Raw genomic sequence first — 13,532 nt, forward strand, 5'->3', positions numbered from 1 at the left:
AAAACACACAGATACTGTTACTACAGCGAATGAAATAGATTTTTGAAGTAATAAAAAATATTCGAATATTCGAAACCTGAGCGGCCGAATATTCGAATATCAAAACAGGTCGAATATTCGACAAATTCGAATATTCGAATTGCAAGCCCTACACACAGCGTTGTTTGGTTTGGTGAAAAAACAAACTAACCCATAATTACCTATACAACTTGCGTGCAGCGGCAACTAGTTGTATATGTCACCGTAAAATTGTAAACACTCGTCAGTTTATAATCTCACTATAATCTTATATTATAAACTAACGGGTTCACAATCTTACGGTGTCATATACATAATATACATATTATCATTAACGTTATAGCGGCAACATCACACGCTCGGTCATGACGTTCTACATTCCTAACACTCCGACCTCATCCTTCTATGGATTTCGCGCGTGGACTGTAGACTTCGAGTCAGTGTAATTAATTCTGACTACACCAGTAGTCGATGATCCAAGCGATTTCATTATAGTTTATTATTATCACATTTACTATTTAGTCACAAGAATAAAATACAATCATTGAAGGCGAGTTGCGAATAATTAAACGACATTGAGCAGCTTACCTAGTCAATTCTCAAAGTTCATTTAGAAAAAGTAAAGAATAAGGTAATGTTTAATCCTGTCAATCAATGTACTTAATTCTCAACTGACTCTCAACCATCTCACCATCCAGTTTAACGATAAACTGAAGATCAGTAGCTAATACGCATCATAAGTAGGATACTTATACTGGTTCGCTGGATGAATGTTCTAGTTAAGAAGAATAACTTGCTGCCTTGCTGACATGACTATTGATAGAAGATAATCTCTTTGATGGATAATAATCTCCAAGTGAATTTCTTTGATGGATAATAATCCACAAAAAGTATATTTGATGATTATTAAAACCCTTATCCTCGGTAAAAAAAGATAACATGGAGTAGAATATGTATATTGGATATTGTTCATGGAATATGGAATTATGGAACATTTAGTAAACAGTAACCAACACATTTTATATTCTAAATTATGAATATTGAACATTTTTTGAATCATCATCATCAATATCATCATCATCTAGCCGATTTCGGACGATTCTTTGAATATGTGTAAATATAATACGGGCAAACCTTTAAACGGTGGTTAGCATAGGACCGCAGAAGAGTAAGAAGTATATTAAGATACTTAATTAACTTTTGCTTAGAAATACAATGAAAATATTAGCCACACAAAATAATTTGGCCCGCAATGTAAAGCAACACAAATTTCGTAACTAACGCTTGTTGACAATTAGTAAAAAAGCTCGTTTTGTCATGTTAGGTATGACTTGTAATGTTTGCAGTACATTGCTGCTCGGTAAATTTACAGAAAATAAGTACGGGGTCATAATTAAGTGTAACTTAAAAAAACTTCTTCATCCATGATTACACGGGTAAATTCTATGTCTGGTTTGATTTATTGGATTTACACACTGTCTAACTAAATTTATATCTGAACCGACTTCACTATTGAAAGGAGGATTAACAATGCTATTTACGCTATATTCGCGTTCTTTGGTGGAATACATTTTTGATTTTACATAGGTACATTTTTTTACTACAATTTAAATAGATATGTTTAACCCACACATTAGTCTGTGGGCCGACCTGAACCACAACCCTATCAAGGGCAGAATCGTAATCGGAAAAAAAAGACGTACGAGTAGGTATATCTTGCAAACAGTGAACGCAACTTATATCAAATTATATAATATAAATCCTTAACATAAGAATATAATAAATGAACATATAAATTATAATGATCTAACCAAATTATCATAAAATTCATAAACTAAAACTCTTTTCCGCATAAAAAAATAAACAAAAAAATAATTTGAGCATATAGTCCCACTGCTGGGCACAGGCCTCCTCTCATGCACGAGAGGGTTCCCAACTATCTAAGTAAAAAAGCGGCCAAGTGCGAGTCGGACTCGCCCATGAAGGGTTCCGTATTTAGGGGATTTATGACGTATTAAAAAAAAACTACTTACTAGATCTCGTTCAAACCAATTTTCGGTGGAAGTTTGCATGGTAATGTACACCATATATTTTTTTAGTTTTATCATTCTCTTATTTTAGAAGTTACAGGGGGGACACACATTTTACCACTTTGGAAGTGTCTCTCTCGCAAACTATTCAGTTTAGAAAAAAATGATATTAGGAACCTCAATATCATTTTTGAAGACCTATCCATAGATACCCCACACGTATGAGTTTGATGAAAAATTTTTTTTTGTGTTTCAGTTCTAAGTATGGGGAACCCCCAAAATTTAATGTTTTTTTCTATTTTTGTGTGAAAATCTTAATGCGGTTCACAGAATACATCTACTTACCAAGTTTCAACAGTATAGTTCTTATAGTTTCGGAAAAAAGTGGCAGTGACATACGGACGGACAGACGGACAGACAGACAGATATGACGAATCCATAAGGGTTCCGTTTCTTGCCATTTGGCTACGGAACCCTAAAAAGGCCTATTGCTACAGAATATAAATTATTGTTTACCTAATGGTAATACACAAATAAACAATCAATAATTTAATTTAGGTATAAGAACTGTTCACGGTTTAAATTGCGTTCATATTTTCATTACGCCACATTTACTGTGATTACGTTTTACCTCTTTGTAATAAAAGCATGATTGCAATTTAGACACAAGGACACAACAGACACAACACACTAAATGAAGACACAATATTTAATTTAAAGATTATAAGTAAAGTATATTGCATGCACTTAAAGCATCCATGTTGCCGCAATATGCGGTAAGGAAGGAAACGCAAAATGGGAACTGCAAGTGACAGAGTGCCGCTTCCTATAAAAATGGCTACCAGTAACAGAATGTTCAGAATCCGCGAACAAAAATATTCAGAAAGATAATATTTATATTACCTACTAGTATTATAACAATATTTGATTATCGCTATGCGTTTTGACAGCCTCCAATCCTAGCCTAGTCGATATTGATCCTGCCTACGAAACTCCGCGGTCTCCGGTCCGGTATTCGAACCAATTTTGATACAACATATTGCGTCGCACAGCTAAACTGTGGGTGGAATGAACTGTCGCATTTCCGGACCCCATCTTAAATACTATGGTGTTGCGAGTGTCACAGCATTTCTACTAGACAGTAATCTGCTTTTACTAAATGTTGTATCTTGCATGACTTGTGAACGCGGCCTTGCGGAACTTGGAAACCTTTGTGCGGAACGGAACAAGCTCTCAACACTTTACAATTTAAGTTTGCCATTCTTCTTTCTCGCCAGGCATTCTTGCTGCTAATGGACGTAACTTACCTACAATAATTAAAAACGCTTCTACACAAACATTCCTTTGAATTTGTATGTTACATTATTGTAATTCTTTTTTCACCTACCTCAATTCTCTAGTTTCACAAACCATTTTTATAAAATACATCGCTCTTGCCACTCTTGCCAGTCAATAATGTGCAACGAGATTTCGCAAGTATACGGGCAAAATCCTTTTTGTCCGAGGTGAACAGGAAACGGTTTAAAACGTCTTATTGTGTCTTACGGCGAGTTCCCTTATCTGCAAGCAAACTTAAATTTATGTTTTCCTTGAGGCTTTGAAAATACAATGTGAAAAGATTAAAATTTCGTGTAAAACGTTGTTTTCTTTAGGTTATCCTCTAAGGGGGTGAAATGGAGTTAAAAGCTATCAAATAACCCTATTCGATCGAAGTAGTAGGCTGCGTTCTCGTATCTGGAGGGTATGTAACACAAAAACAACAACAGCCGCTAGGTATATTTTGCCGTGTTGCGTATAAAAATAATATTACAGCAGAATAGGTAAAATGTAGGCGTTGGTTTCGTAGGTAGTTCTTTGCTCTCTTAGAGAGGGGCGCGTACACTTTAAAAATGGTATATTTCTACCTTGGTGTTCAAAAACATATTAGTACTGACTTACCATATTTTAATATCTCATTTACTAAGACATAAAGTTACCTACTTAATATAATATATTTTTAATGTGAATGTCGCCGGTGTCATGAATATGCAAGTGGCGATGCTGTGATGTAGCATAATTTTACTAGCGTACCGACAGACTAGCGAGATATCGTGATGTGTATTTATGTAATTCATGTATCTTATTTATTATTAAAATTATATGTCGGATTTATATCTTAGTAATAAATAGTCGGAAGTCATGATGGATAAAAATAAGTAGTTTTAACGATGGTCGGTACCTACGCAAGACAACACTGTGTTATGGAGAGACTTTTAGCTAAGTCAGTATCAGCAAGAAATTTCAAGGCAACTTTACTATACCTATATATACACAATATACATTTTGACAAAAATAACTGACTTCACAAAACAGTCTGTCATAATTGTATAGTCTTCATCAGCAGTTTGAAAAAATAATTTTAAGTGTACTAATATTTGAAGTGGTCCTTGATTTCTCCAGAATCCTGTCTGCAGATCCTATTTAACTTGATGACAATGTGACTAATAAAAAAGCATGCGTTTGGAAATATAAAAAAAAAAAAAACAATTTTGGTCTAATAGTCTCTGGTAATCGGTGAACATACATATCTGTTACCGTTAGTGATCAAGTAGATCTGAGGCGCGTTAACCTCTAAAAGCGTAAAAATTATAATAATAACAAAAAAATTGAGATTCAGTCATTTATTTAGGATTTAGCATTCAGCCTCTTTTATAAAATAATAGGTACCTACACCATTTCGTTTAAACATACCGCGCTAGTATTCTACAAATAATAAGTACCTATCTATCATTATTATTAGTCTATTGACTAAAGTTGAACCCGATGCATTAAGTTCACCCAATTTATTTTACATATGTACCTACGACACCTACGGCTATCACGTTCCCTGTGGACTGGTTAGATCATTTTCCCAAAATCATAATTTACCTGTAGCATAATTTCTATTCGCATTTTTTCCTATTCTTAATTTACACCAGACGCATTAATTCCTAACATGATTTTTCCATTCGCATATTTTCCCATTAGACAATTTAGCCACTCACAAATATTTCTTACGGCGTTTATTCTATAATCAAAAAATCGATTACCCCACCCCACTTTCTTTTCAAAAAACATTTAATTCACAACTTAGCTAGACGGAGCCCCGCTTCGCGGGGCTCCTATTTCTGGGCGGTTTGCCCTTCGGGCATCTGAAACTACCTAACGAACCTAACCTACCTAACCTATTAATTTAGTGTGACGTCCATGAAAACATTACACTTTGGAGAAAAAAGTGTAGGTAGGTTAGGTTCGTTAGGTAGCTTCAGATGCCCGTCTACCTAAGTTGTAAACGAAATGTTTTTTTGAAAAGAAACAGTGCGGTGAGACCATGGTAATATTATCGCCTAAGAAATAAAAAGAATGCGAATAAACCGACTTTAACGACGAAAAATTTAACCTAGGAATTAATGCGTCTGGTGTAAATTAAGAATAGGAAAAAATGCGAATAGAAATTATGCTACAGGTAAATTATGATTTTGGGAAAATGATCTAACCAGTCTCCCTGTGTACCTAGGAACCAGAAATTGAGTCCTCACGTGCAACGTGTTTTTTGTCAAAAGGTTCATAGCCAGTATGTGCATGCAAATAAAAAAGACCTAGCTCACACGTGTAAATTTTTACAATGCTTTAAGTTTATATGGGGTCGTGCATCATTAGTGGTGCATACACGTATCATATGTAGGTACCCTAAAATGCTACACATATGATGCATGCAGAGGTAACGTGCTATTATTCCGCGTAAGGGTAACTTTAAAATTCAGTAGCTGGGTGATTCTTAAATTGTGTCCAAAAAATTTTTTTTTCATAAACCTTTTTATTTTTCACATAATATTACATATATATCAAAAGTACATACAAAAAGCAATTTTTTTATTCATATGGTCAAGCTTAATACCCTCAGGAAAGGTAAATAAAATGAGTACATTTTTTTTTATTTTTTATTTATTACATACACACAACCATCGTTACAGGCTAGGTATCCTAATTCGACAGTATGGAATTTGACACACAAGAGAATAAAAAGAACAACATAGGTACATTATTACAAATTACAGTAACACAGAACATATAAAGTGGCCTTTGTGAATTCGTTCAAAGAACAGAAAAACAAATCTAACTCAATCGCTACTCGATTCAGGGTTCGAATTGCGCGCGTAAAGGGGGCCTGGCGAAGGAGTTGCGTTCGAGCGCGCGGCTCGGCCAACAGGCTCGGCCGCCGCCGCCGCCACACATACCGATCTGGTACGTCCAAACGCACCTCTGCCAGGACTCCAGGATTGCACAACTTGCCTCGTACCAATTTAAATATATATGAAGCTAGCCCCAGTTCCCTTCGAACTTCTAGTTGATTGTATCCTACCATACCTAACACGAACAATGTAGGATACTTTAACGGATAAAAAGGGTATACTCCGTGTAGTTTTAAGTATAAAAACCTAATAAATTTGTTTTGGATACGTTCCAACATTAGCCTATATTTGGACTCGTGTGGACTCCAGATGGCAGCATTACCCTCGAAGTGACTCCTGACTATTGTCTCGTACAATACACGTATCGCATTGATGTTAGTGAACGCATGAGCCTGTCTCATTACAAACCCCAGATTTCGGAAAGCGCTTTTACATACTGAAACAATATGGTCACAGATTATATAATAGTTCTTACGAACAGATACTTATCTCTCAAAGAAAACGCAAATACCTGCCGATTTGATACCTACACAAAAATACAATGAAGTGACCTTCAGCGCGCCGCTCCCCGCACCGCGCGCACCGACACAACGCAAGGGTTGCTGACGCTTAGAAATGATAAATAAATACCTACTTAAACAGCGGAGTGAAATAAAAGGAAATCTAAATATTAAATTATACCTAAATGCAGTAACCACAGTGTTTACGCCGTTTTATAAACCGCGCAATGATCCCAGCAAGAATTAGTTTTAAAACTTCGTGTAATTTAAAACCAGATAGAGATTAATGTTATACAATAAAGAAAAATAACAGAGAACCCCTGAATACAGGTAATTAATTATAAGTTAACCAGAGCATAAATGAGTACGTACTTTCCGGTATAAAGTTAACTTACTGTCGTTAAAATAAACATTTCCAAAATAAATTAAAAATTTGCTACCTATTTCAAATACGATAATAGATAGATATCTAACTATACATTTGTCGTAATAAACACTACATGTTTAATTAAAGAAATTCAATAGTACCTACCTAATACGTAGCTTGTAACTATCGTAAAAATTGGCAGTGCGGCGCGCGGTGACGTGCGTGCGTGAGCGCGTGTGGCAACCAACTGGCTTGCTTTTCTACCGTGAACGGTAACAGATTCGTAGGTATTAATCCGAGCTCGCGCGGAGAGTTCCATAGGCCTGATATGGTCTCGAAAGGTGAGGTCGGACTTCAGCAGCACCCCTAAGTCCTTCACTCGAAGACGACGCGCTGCATCGGTGTCTCTTCTAACACATATTGGTAGCAAAGTGGATTCCGAGATCTGGTGAATGAGAGTATGACGCACTTTGCCGCGTTGAAATGTAATCTGTACGTTTGACTCCATTTAACTACCCGATGTATGTCCTCTTGTAATTTCATACAATCAGAGCTGTCATTAATTCTGCGAACAAGCTTGAGGTCATCAGCAAAGAGTAGACAAATGGAATCTCTAACAACGTCAGGAAGGTACATAAACACGGTTGTGACAAAGTGTCCCTCAGTCATGACATTTCGGCATTTTGGTGGCCAACTCGGCTATTTTGATTTATATAGTTATTTTAACATAGCCTAAGTCACTCCTATAACTACAACAAACCTAATGATAGCTCAGACGTGGAAATCCGTCAAACTATAAAGGCTGTAGAGCGTGACAAAGAATTCGATACAAATCATACATACATACAAGCGAAAAACATTTTCTTTGCTTTGGCAGTCAGGCAATAATAGCAAATGATCTGTAGCTAATAAAAATGTATTTCTGAAAAGTGCATATGCCTCTAAATTAATCAAACTAATTAATAATGACACGACCACGTATCTGCATGTCACGAACGTGGACTCAAAAGTCCGTGGCGGTGACAGATTTTTGAGACCACGGTCGTGATAATTTGGAACATGTTCGATATTACATAAACATTTCCTTTGATTTTGCAAATGTTAAATAATTAGCTTAATCTGCAATGTATGAGGTATATCTTATGTTACAAACAATAACGTGAAACTGCAACTTACTTTTAAAACTCTAACACGGCGGTGACGCGTTAAGGTTGACCGTTTTTTCAAATGAACACAAATGAATAATTTTCGACAAAACTTCTCCCTTTAGCCATTTGTAAACCTGAAAACAACACAGTGTTGCTGTTCTAAAAAAACTTTAATAAGGCTGCCAGTAGTAAAGATAATTTTCTACCGAGTACTGTATGTTTATATTATCACGCGCGGTGGTGACGCGAAAACTAATCACAAAATGTATGTTGTTTAAAATTATATAAAATCGTTATAAATCCATACAATTTTTAAACAGTGTTGTAGAACAAGGATTAGTGTTTTATATTTGATAAAAATTATTGCAAAATCACTTCATATTTTTCCAAAAAAAAAATCAAATATCACAAAATCTGGGGAAGTCACACTACACGCTCCGTGACATTTCGCACTTGTAATTTTTTTTTATATTATGTTTCTAAACCTCTTAGGACAATTTACATACATTTAGGTTGACCTAAAACTAGAGGTAAATTGCTAAGTATATTGATCCCGTTTTTACCCTTTGGGTACGGAACCCTAAAAATGCATAAGAATAAGAATCACCCAGCTACAAGTAAACAAAATATATTACGAGTATTACGCTTGTGCTTCTACGTAATTCTGTGCCGCTCATTATTCGTTTTGCTATCTCATGTTTCCCTGGGTCTCTGAAAGTTGTTTTTTTTTTTTATAATCCTTTATTATTCCGTGTACTCGTACTTACATAATGCAACGTATGTTTTCGTTACCGGCAGGTATGTACATACTTAAATACGTTGGTAGTTAGTATAAAAAACAGCCAACGCACTTTTTGTTTGTGCAATTTTGAGTAAACATCGCGATTTAAGGTTTACTCATATATTTTTATGATGTAAGAGTTTTTACTAAGTTTAGAGATTTATGTTTACTAATTGTGTTTCAGGATTTTAGGCAACTTAAAAATTATGATATATATTTTTCTCATAAATACTACCATATTCTGGAACTAGAGGCGAGATATTTTAAGAGTTTTTTTTAACCCGAGAAATGTTTCATGTCATAAATGTAAAATCAACAGCTAAACAACACAGTTTTAATAGACTTCAGTTATCTTACTTATCTTTTTTTAATGAATAATGAAGACTGATTATTGTGTAATTTTTTGTTGTCTTTTTGTTGTTGTTGAACAATGTTTGTTGAACAATGTTAACTCGGGACGTCGTTGTGGAATGTCATGCTCCTGTATGATCATCCGCAAAACAAATCCCGCAAGAAATATTTTCATGTAGAATGTTGGCAATACGCCACCATATGGCTCGCACTGTCAAAAAGTTTTTAGATCTCATGTAGAGCCAAGCTTCTAACTTTAGGCATCTGGGTACCTACGTTCCAACATAAAGAATTTAAAAAAGCCCATTCTGCGAAGCCGTTACAAATACTACGATAAAAATATTTTTTTTATTAAAGTATCGTTCTCAGAAACATTATAGCAGTCGAACAAGAAACATAAAACCGCGTGGGGCCTACATAAATAAGGCAAAATTCCCCTACTGGGCATTAGACGGTGAAAAATGCCCAGGCGTCGAATCATAAAGCCAGCACAGATTTATACAGAGCCAAATAATACCAATAATGCCTGGGTTGAGATTTAGGAATTCAGTGGGATGAAGGTGAAGCTAAAGTGGTATTATCTAATAGTTTTTTTTTTATATTAGCTATGCAAAACTCGTAGTTTTTTTTAGTAAGCAAGTAGTGATTACGCATTTGCTTTATCCAGCACAATACTACAGGGCTTAATACATTCAAACGATTTCAAGGAATCTAAAACGGTACTAAAAACTGTACTTACAAGGTAGGTAAAGGACATAATCTTCGTTGCACTTACGTTCTTTTATTACGACGGGGTTTTTTGACGATAACACATAAGTTCATACAACCCGGGCAAGAGAATGTCGGGCCATATATGCTCAGTGTCAGGGTTCCGAAGTTACCTACTCGCAAAAGGCAGTCGGGAAAGTGAGATTAGTGAATATCCTGTAAAGTAAGCTCAGAGATAACTGACCCTCTGCATAGAAACTTGTTTGCAATTTTTACGTCATACCGTCATAGGCACCATAATTTTATAAAATATTTATGTGCCTACGTCTACTACTTATCATAAAGTTTTAAGTATAGAAAGTCATCATCATCTTCCTCACTTGCGACCTCCAGATTGAAAGTCGCACGCTCTTACTGCTAGGCCCTAAGTATAGAAAGAAATAATAATAATAATTGTGATAAGCCAAAAATAAACTGAAAGGTAAATAAACATTCACTTACATTTGCTTAAATAACTTTAAAAGTGAAACATCCAACACATTTAGTCTTGTCTATTATTTTTTCCACTTATATCCAGATTAACGTCTCGGTTCCCGCCTACCGAGCATTTGTCATCTTAATAGCACTGCGAAACAGTCGGCCGTAATAAAATTATACTAGAAAACATCGGGGGAATTAAATTCACCAGTCTTCTCCTTTAGTTGATGTAAACCGTCCGAGATGAAAAAGTATCTTTAAGAATTTTTACGTACCAATTTTATTCAAAAAAATGTGTGTAATCAGTTCTTGTACAGTTTGTTTTTACACATTTTAACGAGGCGAAGAGGAAACATTTGACGGATACACATCAGAATACCTGAAACCGATTTACTTGATGTTGAAATATCAGATTTATCTATGTTTTAAAATAGCTATAAAATGTAGTGACAACACCTGTGTTAACGCTGCAAGAGTAATATTGCAAAAGTAATGATGTTGCAGTGTCATCCAAATATCACATTTATGAGCGGATAGATACCTACAGTAGAACCTCGATAAGACAAAATTCTCGTTAACAATGAAATTAAATTATATGTGCAAAGCCCAAACACTCCATAATATACTCTAAATATTAAACCCCATTAACCTGTAACCAAAGATTCCCTTCACACTAATCCAGTAAAATTTTTACCTTCGTAACTCAAAAAAAAATATTTTCACTTTTTTGCATTTCCCTTAAGATCCATATAACCGAGGTTCCACTGTAGTTCAAAATGATAACCAGCAATATTAAGAAAATCCCTTAACTTATTATGTAGTAAAATATGCCATCGTGTGTTGGCAGCTTGGCTAGGCCTCCAGTATAAGTGTTCAAAATAATCTAAACACATCTAAGTATAACAAGGTACCTAACGCTCGGATTAAGATTGCACCAGAGTTACTGCAGCAGCATTGCGTTGCAGCACTGTTGTAAGTAGTCCTAATACCGGACCTTTAGCAATTAGGATGTTTTAAACACACGTGTAACGTTACATTTTATTAAATTAAGTTTGTATCAAGCCGAAATGTCTGCGAACGATGCTATTTGCTGTATTGGGTAAGGTTTGTAGTTAAGATGGAAGAGCACCGTGCTAGCGACCCGGTGGCCGTGAATTTAAGTCCCACCCAATTTTTCCACTTTTAATTTGTTACTTTTTGAAGTGAAAACTTCTTTAGCGGCGCTGGGCATTTTTTGAGGTGGGGAAAAAATGATAAACTCGAGACAGCGTAAGGCGATCACGTGACCGTAAGGGGCGTAAGGTGGCCACTCATAATTTAGATGCCATTTAAATCAATAAAGAAAAACTCAATGTTATTTGACATTTATGTTGCGGACTCCTTTTCAAGAAAGAGCCTATGTTCGAATAATTTGAAATTGTCATGGCAGTATGTAAATAAACATGTCAATGAAAAAGTGTGATCTCATTTGAGAATGATAATAATATATAATAAATAAATAGAATACCTCCGCTAAACGTATGTATCGTGTTACCGGGCGTCGGTAACATAGTGAGGTGAGTTTTCACTTCTATCGGCACTCCCGGAGTGCAACCGTTGTTGCTTGTTATTTACTTTTTATCTTGTTTATTTATTTTTCCGGTGAACGTCCTCAATAAACTTAATTCATTCGCCACAATATCTAATTTATAAAATATGTTTATACTACCTTCAATATCCTTCACGCTTTCGTGAACAAAATGAAGATTCCTTTATGAAATCTAAACAGAAGCTCGCTGTGTTTATGCATATTAAGGAGATCCGAATAAACATTGAGAAATAATCAGCAATGATCCAATAAAACCATCGCACGGCGTAAGCGAGGTATTAGGAGCGCTTACCAAGGCAGGGAAAATAATCTGTATGCATAAAGAAAGATATTCTGCCATTTTGTCAAATAAAATGAGAGAGCTTCCCTAATACGCCTAATAATGTTATGAAATGATGATATACATTTTTAGGGTTCCATAGCCAACCAGAAACATTTATAGCTTCGTCATGTTACATGTGGGGTCCCTTTGATACCCATATAAAGTTTTAAGTAAGTAATAAAATTATCTATTGTTTGTCATTTTTATCATAAGTCATAAAACTGAAACCGTTAACTTTAAATTTTCGTAAGAGTTAGGTTTCGGTTAGGTTTGTTTTATGGCAATCCTGAAAAGTAACGCGTTTCTGAACCAAGTGAATTATGACTAACGAAAATGCGGGCATTATGACTTAAAAATACTTGGGAAACAATAGAGACCCGTTGGATGTGAAAGCATAGCTGTGACTCTTAGTAAGAGAGCTGTAATTTAGATTGAATGGGGGGAAGCCCAGGCATCAAGAATGCCGTTGGTAATATGATCTTTTTTTTGTAAATATCGTTAATAGAAATAGAGCTTTAACATTAGCCATCATTCTTGAATCTGATGCCACTCCCATCTGCTACTACAAAATAAGAAACGGCCAACGTTAGTCAGTTGAAGCGGCCGCTTGAATTTCGCCTACGGCGATTTTATTTAATCTGCATATTTCAAATATACATCTTTTAAAATAAGAATACTATATAGTAAGGCTTAGGTTGTTACCAATAAAAGTACACATTCATTTATTACAACTTAACTACGGGCAAATCGGTACGTGGCTACTAGTTCGGCCATATGTAAAAATAAATTCCCGCATATTATTACATTGTGAGGGATCCAATAACGGCCCATGTGAAACATCTGCGCAAAGAAATTGATTCACCGCGTTTTCGTCAGCCACACTGTGCAGACGTGAAAGTGCCAATAAAATAAAACGACACTTATGTTAAATAAGTATTGTTATTAGCATTTTATATTTTTACAGTCCTAGATCAGTTAACCTTTGTGCTGTTTATGTATGTTACTAGTGCTAGGCCATTATTCATTTATTA

The 13,532-nt window shown here is 35.3% G+C and overlaps 1 long non-coding RNA gene across 1 annotated transcript in view; it reads left to right on the plus strand.

The window, feature by feature from the left end:
• The first annotated feature begins 2,032 nt into the window (after window positions 1-2,032).
• LOC134662535 (uncharacterized) overlaps window positions 2,033-13,532 on the plus strand; it is a 228,939-nt gene continuing 217,439 nt past the window's right edge. Inside the window, exon 1 of the long non-coding RNA XR_010098077.1 lies at window positions 2,033-2,295. This is a non-coding gene — a long non-coding RNA (uncharacterized LOC134662535). The remainder of the gene's footprint in view (window positions 2,296-13,532) is intronic.

This window comes from Cydia amplana, chromosome 3, assembly GCF_948474715.1.
Source record: "Cydia amplana chromosome 3, ilCydAmpl1.1, whole genome shotgun sequence".
Lineage (NCBI taxonomy): Eukaryota > Metazoa > Arthropoda > Insecta > Lepidoptera > Tortricidae > Cydia > Cydia amplana.